Source organism: Cryptomeria japonica, chromosome 7 (genome assembly GCF_030272615.1).
Source record: "Cryptomeria japonica chromosome 7, Sugi_1.0, whole genome shotgun sequence".
Classification (NCBI taxonomy): Eukaryota; Viridiplantae; Streptophyta; class Pinopsida; order Cupressales; family Cupressaceae; genus Cryptomeria; species Cryptomeria japonica.
This window is the reverse complement of record NC_081411.1, coordinates 411,961,351-411,976,741: the sequence shown is the minus strand read 5'-3', so window position 1 is coordinate 411,976,741 and position 15,391 is coordinate 411,961,351.

Sequence of the window (15,391 nt, the reverse complement as noted above, 5' to 3'; positions counted from 1 at the left end):
ATATTAATTTAATTAATTGATGGTTAGTGGATTTTTAATCAAATAAATACGAAATATTCATTTAATTAAAATGGACAGATTTATGTGACTATATTTGCCCCTCTTTGAGACGGTGCAGTTTATCGCATCGTTTCAAAGAAAGAAAAACTGGTGTGAAGAAATGCCCCATAAAATATAAATTTAATGGGTGGTATGCCCCCTCGAGAGATGGACCGAAAAATTTCGAAAAATCGGGCGATCTCTCGAAAAAGAATGAAAATTGGCAGGGTGATAGAAGAGAAGAAGTTAGGTATACTGGTGAGAAATAGAAGAAATCGGGGGAAACTGGGAGAAATGGGAGGCTCGGGAAGTTCACGGGGACCACGACGATGAGCAGGGCGAAGTTACGGTGACAGCGGGGGGTATAAATGGGGTGAAAGGGGTGAAAATAGGATCATTTGTGACCGCGACCAGTTGAAAACGAGAGCTCTGACAGTGACATTTGGAGGAGCAAGGAGGAGCGAAGATGCCGTTTCCGATTACCGAGCACCGATTTGAGCGAGTCCGCCGATTCCAGCGCCCAACCGACTATGGACCAGCGGTACGCAAATTCGAAAACTGTCTTTTCATGCATTTTTAAGATGGTTTTAGCTGAGTCCAAGTCAAGTCGGAGCAAGAGCGCTGGAACTATGTTTTTAGCGCTTTTGCTCCATTAATTAGCGCTATTGTGCCGCAATAGCGCTTTTGTAAGCTAGTTTGAGCGCTTTTGCTATTAACTAGCGCTTTTGTAGGTAAGTTTTAGCGCTTTTGACAAATTAGCGCTATGGTAGGGTCAATTGAGCGCTATTGACAGGTAATAGCGCTATTGTATAGCGGTTTTAGCGCTTTTGGTTTTTAGCGCTATTGGAGAGTTGTTTGAGCGCTTTTGATGTTGTTGTAGCGCTATTGATGTTGTTGTAGCGCTATTGTGTAGAACTAGCGCTATTGTAGATAAAATAGCGCGTTTGCCTTAGGATAACGAGATGCCCCAATGTCGAACAAAATAAATCTCCTGATGCCGAACGATTGATGGATGGCGAGGTGAAGTGGGAGTTGTTTTGAACCATAGCAGCCCGATGAGACTTAGGTCATTTGTTAGGATAAATGCCTGTTGAAGTCTAGGCGGCCATGATTGCTTACCTGTTGAGACTCGAAGACACTTGATCAAAGTATCTGATGATAGTTTAGGTTTAAACTTAAGAAAGTTTGATAACAAAACAACTGATGGTGATTGGATGAATGTCTATGTGCAGGAGGATCTGCGCGTGTTGCAGTTACGCGAGCGCCACCCCGCGACACAGGGATTGCGGGATCGATTGACGCAAATAGAGATTGATTGTATTGCGGCTACTGGCCTCTACGAGGTGATGCATATGCCCATTATTCGGATGAATCACGGCCTGATCACAGCATTGGCAGAGCGATGGCACAGTGAGACGTGCACATTCCATCTAGCTCATGGAGAGATGACGGTGACCTTAGAGGACGTGTGGCGTATCCTTCGGATTCCGATTCGGGGGGAGCTGGTGACATATGATAGATCCTGGGGGACGGTGTCTTGTCAGAGGATTTTTGAGGAGGATGTATACATTGATGATGGCTCGAACGCATGGGAGGATATAGCGGCACTATATGAGCCCCTTCCAGCAGTTTTGTCAGGGATCGTGGGAGGACTTTTGTGTCCCGACAGGCGGTCACATGGATTGGCGGTGGGATGGGGACAGGTGATAGAGATGATGGTGACTGAGGGGACCCGATATGCCTGGGGGCCGTGCGTGTTAGCGCACATGTATCAAGAGCTACAAGAGGTAGTGTACCGGGGGAGAGGTTCTCTTGCAGTGGGCATGACGTTGCTGCATGTGTGGGCATGGGAGCACTTACCAGTGACTCGACCAGTGAGTCTCAGATTCTGAGCCATGGACCAGCCCTATATGTTTATGTATAGTGGTATGATGAGCCAGCCCCACTTGGGGAAGCTAGAGTGGTGGCGGCGGGCATTAGATGATTTGGATGCAGTGATCTGGCGGCCATACTTGGAGTGTGAGCCATGGGAGGATGATGCGGAGGCACTACCATATTGCTTCATGACCCGATTCCTCATTGGGAGGACCTCATATCATGTAGAGAGACAGGTGCCGGGACGGGTGATGAGGCAGTTTGGACGGCAGCAGGGACTGCCGAGTGGATCAGGGGAGTATGCACGAGTGATCCGAGAGCGGTATGCATGGGGTCCAGTGCTACCGTATGATCAGGCACTGGCAGAGTTTCGGACACTGCAGCCGAGGCCATGGGACTTACGACTGAGGGTCGTGGATGCAGGGGTTACAGCAGAGTATACACAGTATCGGGCGGCGCACCCGATTCTACGGATATCAGACCCAGCTGAGCCGATCCCAGCTTTTGAGGATGAGAGGGGACGGGGACGAGGATGGAGAGCAGGAGGTCGAGGAGGAGGAGGAGGAGGAGGTGGAGATGGAGGGGGCGGAGGAGGTGGGGGAGGAGGAGGAGGAGGAGATGGAGGAGGAGGTGGAGGAGGTTTGGGGATGCCGAGGCAGCGGAGAGGGAGAGGTGGACTACCTCTTTAGATATCACAGGGACCTTTGATGCAGGGAGGAGTGCAGCTGAGTGGGAGGGGGATGGAGAGAGAGATCCCGATGGCTACAGGTGCAGGGGAGGGTGGTGCAGGGGAGGGACCTAGTGGAGGGGGTGACATAGGTGCGGCAGCGATGGACATGGGAGAGGGAGCTACTGGGGATCTGCGGGAGCATATGATAGGTTATTTGCAGACCCGGGTAGAGAGATTAGAGGCGGAGGTAGCAGCTAGAGATGTGCATCTATTTGCACGTGAGTCAGAGCTGACAGTGGTGCTGCGGGAGAGAGATACTATGGTGGAGAGATTGGCGGAGCTGCAGGAGAGAGTGCGGACTGGTGCACAGGGGCCTTCAGGGGAGATTATGAGGGAGATGCGGCGAGCTCAGGCGGAGATAGAGTACTGGCGGGGGTTATATGAGCAGGTGGTACCGATTAGCCAGCGAGCTCTCAGCTATTCACAGATGCGGCAGGCCAGATCCGAGCGATCACAGAGGATGCAGAGCAGTGGGGGTGTGATGGGTCCTCTACGGCAGGAGAGATCAGGGGATGCAGGAGGGAGTGGGGGTTCGATGAGGCCTCCACGGAGAGATGGATCAGGTGGTGCAGGTACCAGTGGTGGAGTAGGTAGGGGTGGTGGTGGTACAGCATCTGGCCAGAGTGGCATTTGAGAGAGCATTTTTGCATACATGTATTGTATCATTGTCTATTTTTTGGACTGTATCGTGGATGGCTCTTTGGTAGCCGATTTTGTAGACTTCATTGTACTCTGATATATGAGAGGATATATATGAGGAGATCCCATATTGTGATGAGATGCATTTGATTATGTATGGACGTTTATGCATGATGATGATTTATTGCTTAGATGTATATGTGTACGTGTATGCATTTGATGAGATGTTTCTTTTATGCATGTTTTTATGATGATTTATGATGTGAGATACTGACATATGAATGCAGGTTTACATATATATGATGTATTTGATTTGTGATGTAATGCTTTATGTATGGAATGCCATGATGATATATGCTTATGTTGTGATGTATGAACAAGATTTTTGATGTTTCCTATTGTGATGCAATGATAAGATGATTTAGGTGATGATGTTTGAATGAATGATGTTATGTATGAATAGGCATCTAGATGTGTTTTTAGAGGAATGTAATATGGATAAACAAAATGTAAAGTGCACATGTTTATATGATACTGTGGTAAATGAATGTAAATGGATAAACAAATGTAAAGTACAAATGTTCATATGATGATGCCTAAAATGAATGCATACGGATAAACAAATGTAAAGTACAAATGTTTATATGATGATGCCTAAAAATGAATGCATACGTAAAATGGATATATGAAATGGTATGAACCAATGTTTTGTAAACAAATGGTCTTATGAATCTAAAATGCGTTTAAAATATGTTTGTAAGTACAAATGATAATGAGATGATACTATAACTAATGAGTATAATAACTGCACCTTAATGTAATGATAATGAATGCCATGTGAATGAATCTTACAATGAGCATAAGAAGATACTTAGTAATGAATGAATGCATCTTTTTAACTATAAAGAAATGTATGCAAATGATAAATGATGAAAAGATTAATAACATGATAATGGATAATTGACACTGGATGAAATGCTTAGTAAATGATTTAAAACAAACAAAGACAATTTGATCTCATGAACGAATCTATTTATTTATGATTGATGCAATGATGAAAATGATTTTTAATGAAAACTAATGTCAATAATGAACTATATGCAATGTTTTAAGTTTAAAAAATGACATGAATGGACATAATGCAAGATGCACCTAAATGTAATGATGATATGATCATGAAGAATGCAAGGTTTTAAGACTTTGCATGATGCATTGATGATGTATCAGAGTACTCGGTCGTGATTTGTATCCAAGACCAACGTTATTAGTCATTTTTGCATGTAAAAGCCTACATATGAATGAATGGATGGGTGATATGCAACAGAATGCAATATATAAACAGATGAGATGAAATGGCGATCCATAGTGCTCTTTTTTTCATCATTGAGCTTTAAAATGTTGGAAGAGAATACAAGCATCTTGACACAATAATTCAAGATGACCTGAGTATTTCTTTCATGGATTTTAATATAGCAAGTTAATACAAACGACTTGATATAAGGGTCAAGTCGACCAGAGTATTGCTTACGGAACAGACAAGGATTATCTCCTTTCGTGCATGACTTGGATCGTCCTCCTTGATCTTAGGCTGATCAGATCCTGAGACAAGTGCATACCGTACTAAGAAAATAAAACCTTTATCCAAATTGGAGGAAGAGGAACCAAAGAATGAGCATTGTACCTGCAAACAAATAGTATATACATAAAGAATAAAGAATAAGGATCCTTGGTAATGGTTCATGCCCATATGGTCGAGGTATACGCTGTAGTCAGCAAGCCGTAGTGATCTATGACTGCATTTTTTTTGTCTATGATCTCATAGCTTAGTGAACTTCCCACGTAGACACCATTAGTATATGCCCCAGAAGTTCATCGGAAATAATGCGCAAACGATACAAAACAATGCTGAAAGATCCCGATACAGATAAACAAACGATTGTACTCACGAATCAACCAAGTATTTGATAGCCTAACATAATTTTCTTGTCAAAGAAAATGTCATTTTGTCTTTGTTTTGATAAGGAAGGATGCATCCTTGTTTAAAGACAGGTTTGTATTGTTAATGTCGATTGTGTGGTTTGATTGGTAAATGGTCATTGTGTGAGTATTTTGTCAATGTTTGTTTTGGTATCTGCAGATATGGGTATGTGCAAGGTGTTGCCATGTTTTTGTGTGATTTTTGATGGGTTTTCCGATGTTTTTTGGATTTTGAATTGTTTTTGAATGTTTTTGGTATTTTGAAAGTTATTTTTTTGAATGTTTTTGGATTTTGTATTGTTTTTGAATGTTTTTGATATTTTGTATTGTTTTTGAATGTTTTTGTATTTTCTGATGATCGCCTGAATGAAGAGTGTAATGACACATAAGACAATGTAGAATCCACTTCCATTACTAGGTTAAGGGTATTGCCCCCAGTTTGTAGACCTGACTATGAAAAGGTGGGATGCTAGACGCATGGAGTACTTTCTTAATTGCAGATCAAATAACAAGCCATGGTTGGGATGGATGTATGTATGTGTGCATGAATGTGATCGCAACGAGCCTGAAAGATACTGGAGCCATTGCCTTTACGAGTGGCGCCTGTTTGCCAGGTTTTCACCATCACACTTACCCAAGGTGCCACCGGAGTGGTTGTTCACCATTTGGATGCATGATTTTTCTTTACTTTTTGGAATGTTTTTGTATTTTCTTCAGGACATTTTCTGAATGTTTTTGGTATTTTTCTGATATGTAGGGGAGCCTGAGGCTCTATACACCTTAGGTATAAAACCGTTTGAGGTGCATGCTATTGATTGGATCTGCGAGTGGTTCTCCATCTGATGTAGCCAACTGATATGCCCCGGACCCGAACACAGCAGTGACAACATATGGGCCCAGCCAATTTGATTCAAACTTGCCTTGATGTTCTCTATTTGGTTGGTTGCGAGGATTTTCTCGAAGAACAAGATCACCTACCTCAAATGTACGAGGTCTAACTCGGTGATTGTAACTTCTACTCATGCGCTGCTGATAGGCTTTGAGGTGATTGTATGCAGCTTGTCGCTTCTCATCAAGTAACTCTAAGTCCTGAAGACGTGAGACTCTGTATGCTTCATCATCGATGAGATTATGCAAGGAAACCCGTAATGATGGTATCTCAACCTCAATGGGTAAGATAGCTTCAGCACCATAGACCAATGAATAAGGAGTTGCACCTGTAGGGGTCCGAATGCTAGTTTGATATGCCCATAGCGCTGGATTCAATTGAACATGCCAATCACGGCCGACATCATTGACTGTCTTCTTTAGGATCCTCAATATGTTTTTATTGGATGCTTCAGCCTGACCATTGCCTTGTGGGTAATAGGGGGTGGAAAAGCAATGTTGGATATGAAATTTCTCACAAAGCTCACGGACATCCTGATTTTTGAAAGGAAGACCGTTATCTGTGATGATGGACATGGGTACACCATACCGGCAGATGATGTAATTGAGGATGAATGAGGTGATCTGCTTGCCGGTGACTTGGGTAAGTGGAACAGCTTCGATCCACTTTGTGAAATATTCGGTGGCGGTAATAATGAATTTATGGCCATTGGATGAAGATGGATGAATCTTACCCACAAGATCAAGACCCCATTGACAAAAAGGCCATGGTGTTGTGATTGGTTGCAGTTCCTGTGTTGGTGCATGTATCAGGTCGCCGTGAACTTGACATTTCTTGCATTTCCTGACAAAGTAGTAGGAATCCTTTTCCATAGATGGCCAATAGTATCCAGCTCGCATGATCTTCTTGGCTAGTGATGGACCACTTGAGTGAGTCCCGCAAATTCCTTCATGTACCTCTTCCAAAACCTTTGTTATCTCATCCTGTTCCAGACATCGAAGGAGAGTACCATCAAGACTACGTCGGTATAGGGTTTCGGCAATAATGGTATATCGAGCAGTTTGGCGAATGAAGGTTTTTCGTTGGTTATTTGATTGGTTGGGAGGAAGGGTGTGATCGCGGAGATAGGTGTAGAACTCACCATACCATGGGGATTTAGAACCGACAAGGCGACATATCATTTCGGATTCGGGGATATCATAAGCGGGAATCCAAAGCTATTCTACCAAGAACTCGTAGCGTGTTGAATTCTGTGGAAGATCTAGTAGAGATGCGATGGTAGCCATAGCGTCAGCAGCTCGATTCTGATCTCTTGGTATCTGCTCAAAAGTGATAGTAGTAAATGATGTCTTTAGAGTGTCCACCATTTGCTTGTATGGCATGAGTTTATCATCTTTGGTCTGATATTCATCAGTTGCTTGTCGAATGACTAGTTGGGAATCGCCATATACTTGCAGTTCTTGTAATTTCCATTGTATGGCTAATCTGAGTCCCGTGATCAAGGCCTCATACTCTGCTATGTTGTTTGTGCATGGAAATGTGAGCCTGTAAGACTTCGGGATGCTGTCACCTTGAGGTGTGATAAACAGAATACCTGCCCCCGAGCCGTGCCTAGTGTATGAACCATCAAAATATAGTTTCCATGGTTGTACTGTGGTGATCATGAATATCTCTTCATCTGAAAAATTGGAAATAAGAGGATGATCGCCTATGAGTGGTGCATCGACCAACTGATCTGCAATGACCTGCCCTTTGATAGCTTTACGGTCCACATACTCGATGCCAAATTCACTTAGAATCATTACCCATTTGGCCAAGCGACCTGTCAATGCTTCTTTGCTGAGTAAATACTTGAGTGGATCAATCTTTGCGATGAGTTGTACCTTGTGTGTCAACAGATAGTGCCTTAATTTAGTGGCTGCCAGGATTACTGCTAGGCAAGCTCGCTCAATAGGTGTGTAATTGAGTTCATAGCCAACCAGTGTGCGAGAGATGTAGTAAACAGCACACTCTTTGCCTTCTGCATTATGTTGTGCCAATAATACACCCAATGCTGTACTTGTCGCTGAGATATAAAGTAACAACGGTCTACTTGGATCTGGTGGCATCAACAATGGTGGATTCATGAGATAGTCTTTAAGCACCTGAAATGCTTGTTGGCATTTGTCATCCCACTGAAAGCGGATGTTCTTGTGTAGCAGGTGTGTGAATGGGTGACACTTATCAGCCAATTGTGCAATGGATCTGCGGATGGATTGAAGCCGTCCTTGTAGTGTTCTTAGCTGACTGATATTCCTTGGAGGTGGCATGTCCATGATTGCCTTTACCTTCGCTGGATCGACCTCAATGCCTTTGCTTGAGACAATGTATCCTAGAAGCTTCCCGGAGGTTACTCCAAAGACACATTTCTTTGGGTTGAGTTGAACATGGTATTGTTCCAGTCTATCAAAGATTTGATCTAAGATGTGGAGATGCCCATCTCTAGTGAGTGATTTTGCTAGTAAGTCATCCACATAATCTTCCATCATAGTATGCATCATGTCATGGAAGATGGTGGTCATTGCTCTTTGATAGGTTGCTCCTGCATTCTTTAGACCAAAAGGCATTACATTCCAGCAGTATGTGCCCCATGGACATGTGAAGGCTGTCTTATGTTGATCTTCGAGTGCGATCTTTATCTGATTGTATCCTGAAAAGCCATCCATGAGTGAAAGCATGGCATGTCCTGCTGTCAGATCCACTATGATGTCGATATTTGGTAGGGGAAAGTCATCCTTAGGACATGCCTTATTCAAATCTCTGAAGTCAGTACAAATGCGGATGCCCCCTTTTGGTTTGCCGACAGGCACAATATTGGAGATCCATTCTGCATAATCAATTGGTTTAATGAAACCAACATCCAGGAGTTTCTTGAGTTCTATTTTGACTAGCACTGCAATCTGGGGATGCATCTTACGAAGCTTCTGCTTGACAGGTTTGGCTCCTTTTGCTACTGTGAGATGATGCATAACTAAATCAGGATCAAGCCCAGGCATGTCTGCATATGACCATGCAAAGTTGATCTGACGTTGCTGGAAGAATTCTATGAATTGAGGTTGTTCCTCTGTAGTGAGAAGAGATGCTAGATGTATGATATGAGGGTTTTCAGGAGTCCCCACATTGTATTCTTTGGTTTCCTCGATAAGAATCGTTGATCGTTCCTGTTGTGTGCTTGCAGGGAGACTGTCAAACCCTTCATCCTCAGGCGCCTCAGAGAGGTTTTTACCGTTGGATACACTCTTTCTTTTTACTGTTGCCGGATCAAATAGTGCCACTGTGTGGTTTTCACTAGAAGATCCATGTTTTATTGTTATATTTTTGCAGCTGAAGGGTTTGGCATCCGCCCCGAAGTATGCTGCGCTATTAAGTTGAATGGCGAATCCAGCTTTGTGATCCTCGCTTGGTAGATTATCCCTTAATTCCAAAAAGTCAATGATAGCCTCATCGTTCTGGAAGAGGTCAAGACATGGGGGGTTTGGTTGGTTCCATTCAATGAGTTCAGGGTGGATAATGGGCATTACTTCATCGATTAAGTTAAGTGCAGGAGATGTATCAGTGAGGGTTAAGACAGTGTGGTGAAGGTCGTTGATGGTACTCTCCCTGTCAGAATCAAGCGTAGGATGAGACGTAGGGTCTGTGGAAGATGTTTCCAGCTCAGGTACCCAAGTGGTCTTTATCTGTGCTTCTCCATAAATAGGAATGTCTTTGCGTGGCGGAGGTGGTGATGTGTCTTCCTCATCTGAAGTGTTAAGCTATATAGAATCAAATTCCCACTCATGTGAGTCGGTCTCTGAATCACTCTCCAGCATCCGATTGCTATACCATACTGGGATGTCTTTAGAGTTAAACACGGCAGGTGTGATGGGTTTATGTATCTTTGTAGTGATCGGTGCTACAGGAAGTTTGATGGGGATAAAAGAATCTGGCACAGGAAGTATCGGCAGTGTTGACTCAGTGGCTTCTGCAGGAACTGCTGGTACCATAGATGCTGCTGCGGATTCTGATACAGTTGCTGCTGCTAATGGTACTATGGATGTAATGGCTGTTGCGAATGGGATTACTGGTTTGATTGGTGGGATGATTGGTATTGTAGATGGTGGAGTTGTGAGCCTCGATGGGGCAGTGGGGATAGTGCTTGATGGTGCTTTGATTATGAAAGGTGTCCTCTTTGCAGTAGGTGGGCAAAATGGTTTGCTGGGTTTTCCTTTGAATCTGAGTTTAGGAAGGACCTCTTTTTCAAAACCGAGGCCCGTATTACCTTTGGGCTTGAATTCTGGTAGCAGAGGTTTGTGTCGTCCTTGTTTGCAGGATCCCAAAGCACTCTGACCATCATATCCCATTCTTTGCATAATGAGGAGGCCTTTGCCATACTGTTCTGTAGGAAGTGTAACTTGCGGTTTATCAGTGGTGATGGGATCCTTATAGATCCATTCCGCTAGGTCCTCATCTTGTGTTTCTTCCTCTTGACTCTTTCCAAGAACGAAAGGTGTCAAAGCACATGCTGGTATGTTTAGTGGTTGCTGGAGCAACTGCTGTGGTTTACCATGTGTTCTAGGAGAAGTGGGCATTTGTCCCACACAAAAGAGCTGACTCAAGTTGTATTCTCCAGGACCTTCCTCTGCTACTTTCATTTTTAGCTTTTCTTGCTTGGGTATAGGGGTGTTCGAACTGGCAAGAGAGGTGGGACTTACATATGATGTGGAGGAAATGGCTTCCCTATTATTAGGAACAGTAATCTTTGGTTGATGGCTGATATTATGGAAAAATGCAAAGGGATTTGCATCGCCCAGGATTGTGATCTCTGTACCGTTATGTGGGAACTTGATACATTGATGGTAGGTAGATGGAACAGCTTGCATGGCATGTATCCAAGGTCTCCCTAATAATAGATTATATGGCAGAGGAAGGTCCAGAACCTGACAAATTATGTGCTTTACCACAGGGCCCACTCGGATTGGTAGGACCACGGCTCCTTTGGATGAATGCTCTGCATCATCATAGGCCTTGATGGTGATCTTCTTGCGAGGATCCACTGATTCTATTGCATATCCCAATGCTATGACCAACTGTAGTGTACAAATGTTTAGGCCTGCTCCATTATCTATCAAGACTCGCTTGATCCTGTGTTGGTTGACAAAGCCTTCAATGTGTAGTGAGGCGTTATGAGGTTGTTGGAATGAAGAGTTGTCACTTTCGGAAAAAGTGAGACAAGGTGATGACTTTAGATTTCCAACCATGGCTTGAAACTGGTCCGTATTCAGGTTTGCAGGGACTGACGCCTCTTGGAGTGCTTGATCCAAGATTGTTTTATGAGAGGGTGACAGACGCAAAAGCTCCAAAATGGATATAAGTGCAGGGGTTTTGTCTAATTGTTCCACAAGATTGTACTGCTTTGGGATGGAGGTGGTGCCTTGTGGAGCTGCCTTTATGGTGACCTTGCCACGACGTGTAACAACATTGCAATTTGAGGTGGGATTTTTGAAGGTGATAGTTGCAATTTGTTCACTGGCATCATACAGGTGATTGACAGTGTAATTATACGTAGCCTGCGTATAATCAGTGGTATCAGGACCTCGTCTGGAAGTGGAAGGACCTCTTTGATCTTGCGATGGAAGTGGATTCTTGAACATCTGATGATCATTATTGGTTGTTTTTGGGTCATGTCCTTCAATCTCAATTTCTCCTCGATCAATAAGATCTTGAATGAGATCTTTCAATCGGTGACAATTACTTGTCTTGTGTCCTCTTCCTTGATGGAATTCACAGTGTTCAGTATCTCTCCACCATGCTGGTTTGACTTGGGGTTCATAATTTGATAACTTAGGTAGAGTGATCAAATTCTGAGAAATGAGTTGTCGCATCACTGTTTCAATGGGTTCCCCTAAGGGAGTGTATGTGCGTTTTTGTTTTGGCTGACGAGGTCTTGGTTCATCATGAGATGTGATGCGACCTTGATTAGCAGGACTATTTGTGTTATTTTGAGGTGGAGGATTTTGTCCTGCAAATCGCACCACAGGTTGTGCATTTTGGATTGTTCGAGCATCCACAACCCCATCGTTGATGATATTTTTATTATTGTTCCAGAAGTTTGGTTTATCACTATTGAAGCGCGGGCGAGGAGCATCTTTTGGTTCATTAAAGATTTTGATGAGTCCTTTCTTGATGAGTGCCCGTTCACATTTTATACCCTTGGTGATCATATCGTTACAAGAGTCGGTGTCTTTGACATCCAGGTGAAATTCCATTTCTTCGTTTAAGTTGGAAATGAAAATTTCCACTAGTTCTCGTTCAGGTAACTGAAGAGAACGTCTGCTAGACATTTGGTGCCATCGTTGCAGGAATACTGAGAATAATTCACCTGGTTTTTGTTTGGTATTGCATAGGTCAGCCATGGTGATGTCGCGTTCAATATTATAAGAGTAATGAGATAGGAACTTCTGGATGAGTTCCTCAAATGTTCTAATGCCACCTGGAAGTCGGGAAAACCATGATGTGGTGGTTCCTCCCAAGCTTTGGGGAAAAAGGCGCATTAGATATGTGTCCTCATAAGCCACTTCAAGACAAGCGGAATGAAATTCTCGGACATGATCACGGGGATCCCCCTTTCCTCTATATTTTTCAAATTTGGGTGTTTCGAACCCGCGTGGAAAGGGTGGCATATAAAGATTCCTATCAAAAGGATAGGGACAGATGTCGTTAAGTGAAAATTGATTGGTCTTAACACCACTATGAAGTTGTTGGGCGAGATTCTCGACTTGTTGCCGCAACATCTCCATTTCGTTTGGAGGAGGAGGTGGTGGATTACCTCGAGGAATGTTATATCTGATGTGATTTCTACCTCTTTCTTCCTCATGGCGACTTTGTCTTTCTGATGCTTGTCTTAATTGGGCAAGATCAAAGTCAGAGGGGAGTTTGGCTCCTTCTTGAGCGAGTTTTAAGAAGTGAGCATCCGCATTGCTCCTGAGTATTTCATCAAACAATCTGTTAAAATGAGGGTTATGCTGAACCCTTTCGATTGTTGAAGGAGTGGGAGTACTTGGGTTTTCGTCATTCACATTTCCTCCAAGTGCTTCTTGAAATTCATTGAGGTTGTCCTCTTCTTCCTCAATTTCTATTTCTCGTTGCCTTGATCACGATCGGGTTTGAGCCATTTTGTTTACAAGTTTGGTTTTGAAGTTGATTGAAGATGATGATGAGTTGTTGATGAAATGAAAGATTGATGGTTGGTGATTTGTGTTTGTATGTAGATCTCTAGCACTTTAAGATAGATGTAACCGAAATTCCTTCTTTGAATTGCTCACTTGTTTTGATAGATTTTGGATGTGATAAGGTGTAGAGAAATCTGAGATGTGTTACAGATTTAGACTACCTAGCAATGAGAGGATTCACTCATGAACTAGTTTTAACCTGCGTAGATGTGTCTCTTAGGATGAGCTTATCCTAGATGTAGAAACAATCTAAAAGTGATGTGATGTGTTTGATTTCAAGCAATATCTAAAAAAGAACTTGGGACAAGAACCTCTTAATGTTTTGAGAGTTTTGGGATGAATTGATGATGGAATAATGATGTATGAATGAGATGACGGATGTTTTGTTTTCAACTTCAATAAAAACTTTGTGTTACAAATGGAACAAACTCTACTTCTTCCCTTTCAGGTGTTGGTGGCACTTCTTGAGCTGTGTTGTAGGTGATACAGATGTTTGGGAAGAAGTTGGGATTAATCTTTCCTCCTTGATTTTTGTGATAACTCAGAGCTCTATATTGCATAAAAGCTCTGCGGTTCAATGATTCGGAATCAAACTCGTTTGTTTTACCTTGAAGATAGAGACGCATGCGATGTAGAAAGACTCTATGTGAGACAAAGATTTGTTTATTGAGATAGAAGAATTTCCTCCTTTTGATCAAAGCCTTTGAGCTTAATGGTCTTCTTTTCAAGGTAATATTTTGATGACACTTCTTCTTTCGCAAGATGTGAAGAATGGTCATAAATTTTGTCTCTTTGTTGTTTGTACTTTGTTTTTGGTATTTTTGTTTGTTTTTGAGAAATGTTGGATGAATACTTTGTTTTTGGGATTGATTTTTTTGATTTTTCCTTGACAAGAAAACAAAGCAAGCACACAAACACAAGAATGTTGCCTCAAAGGCACAAATGAGTATGGGTCTAGATCAACCCAATTCTTGGACTTGTTTTTGACCCTTCCTTTAGATTTATTTTAAGGTGTAGTTCCAAAGCCTGAAGTCGGCTCAATTTGCACTAGGTCTGTAAAACGAACACACTTCAAACACTTTTTATCCCTAAGGTCAAATGGCCAGTTGTGATAAATTTAGCCCACATCTTGATATTTCTTCGACTTTGGTACTACATACCTTATGAATCCCGCCGTGGCAGGTAAGGATGTGATATACTAAGTCTTGCATGAGCATAACAAATAGATGATCCCTATGATGGGGGAGTCACCACTTTTATCAAGCCACAAGTGACTTTTCAAAAAGCTATGTTTCTACTCAAGGAAATATGTATGGTGAGTATCTTGGGAGCAAAACCTTCTATGCTCTTGCACTAAATTGTATCTCAAGTATCCTCAATCAATAGAACAGGTGGGCTACTACTTAAAGGTGTTTAGTCATGTTCGATGGCTTTGGACATAAGTTCATTCTGCAGTGACTCACTTAAGAGCCTTGTAACTGGTGGTGGGGCCCATTTGTCCTTTCGGCCAGTTACACTGTAGGAACAGCTATACCCAAGGCTACAGCTTTCGCTCTCACCTGATTTCTATAGCGGCTCGAAGGATTTACCGCTCGAGGTCGTTCCCAAGAGTATCGATCCCTTGGCAGGCCTCTCTTAAAAAATAAAATTTTGAGTGTTACTAACACTTTTCTCTTGCACCTAGGACCACGAGAGCCAAGGGAGAGGATAGTGTGTGTCAGAAGTAGGTCCACTCGACTGACTTTTGTGCACAAGCATGCCAAACACAAAATTCACTTGTTCTTTTTAATCCATCATGGCAATATGATCTAACTATTTGGAGATGTTGCTCCAACAGTCATGGTGTTCTTTTTAACTCCAAAGGCAATGTGTTTTGTAATCTAGAATTTGGAAATTCTGGTCAACTTAATGAAAAACACGTTTTTGCTTGAAGGAAAATTTGTTTTTGCCAAAAAATCAAGACAAGTGGATTGTTCTTTTTACTGCACCAAAAAT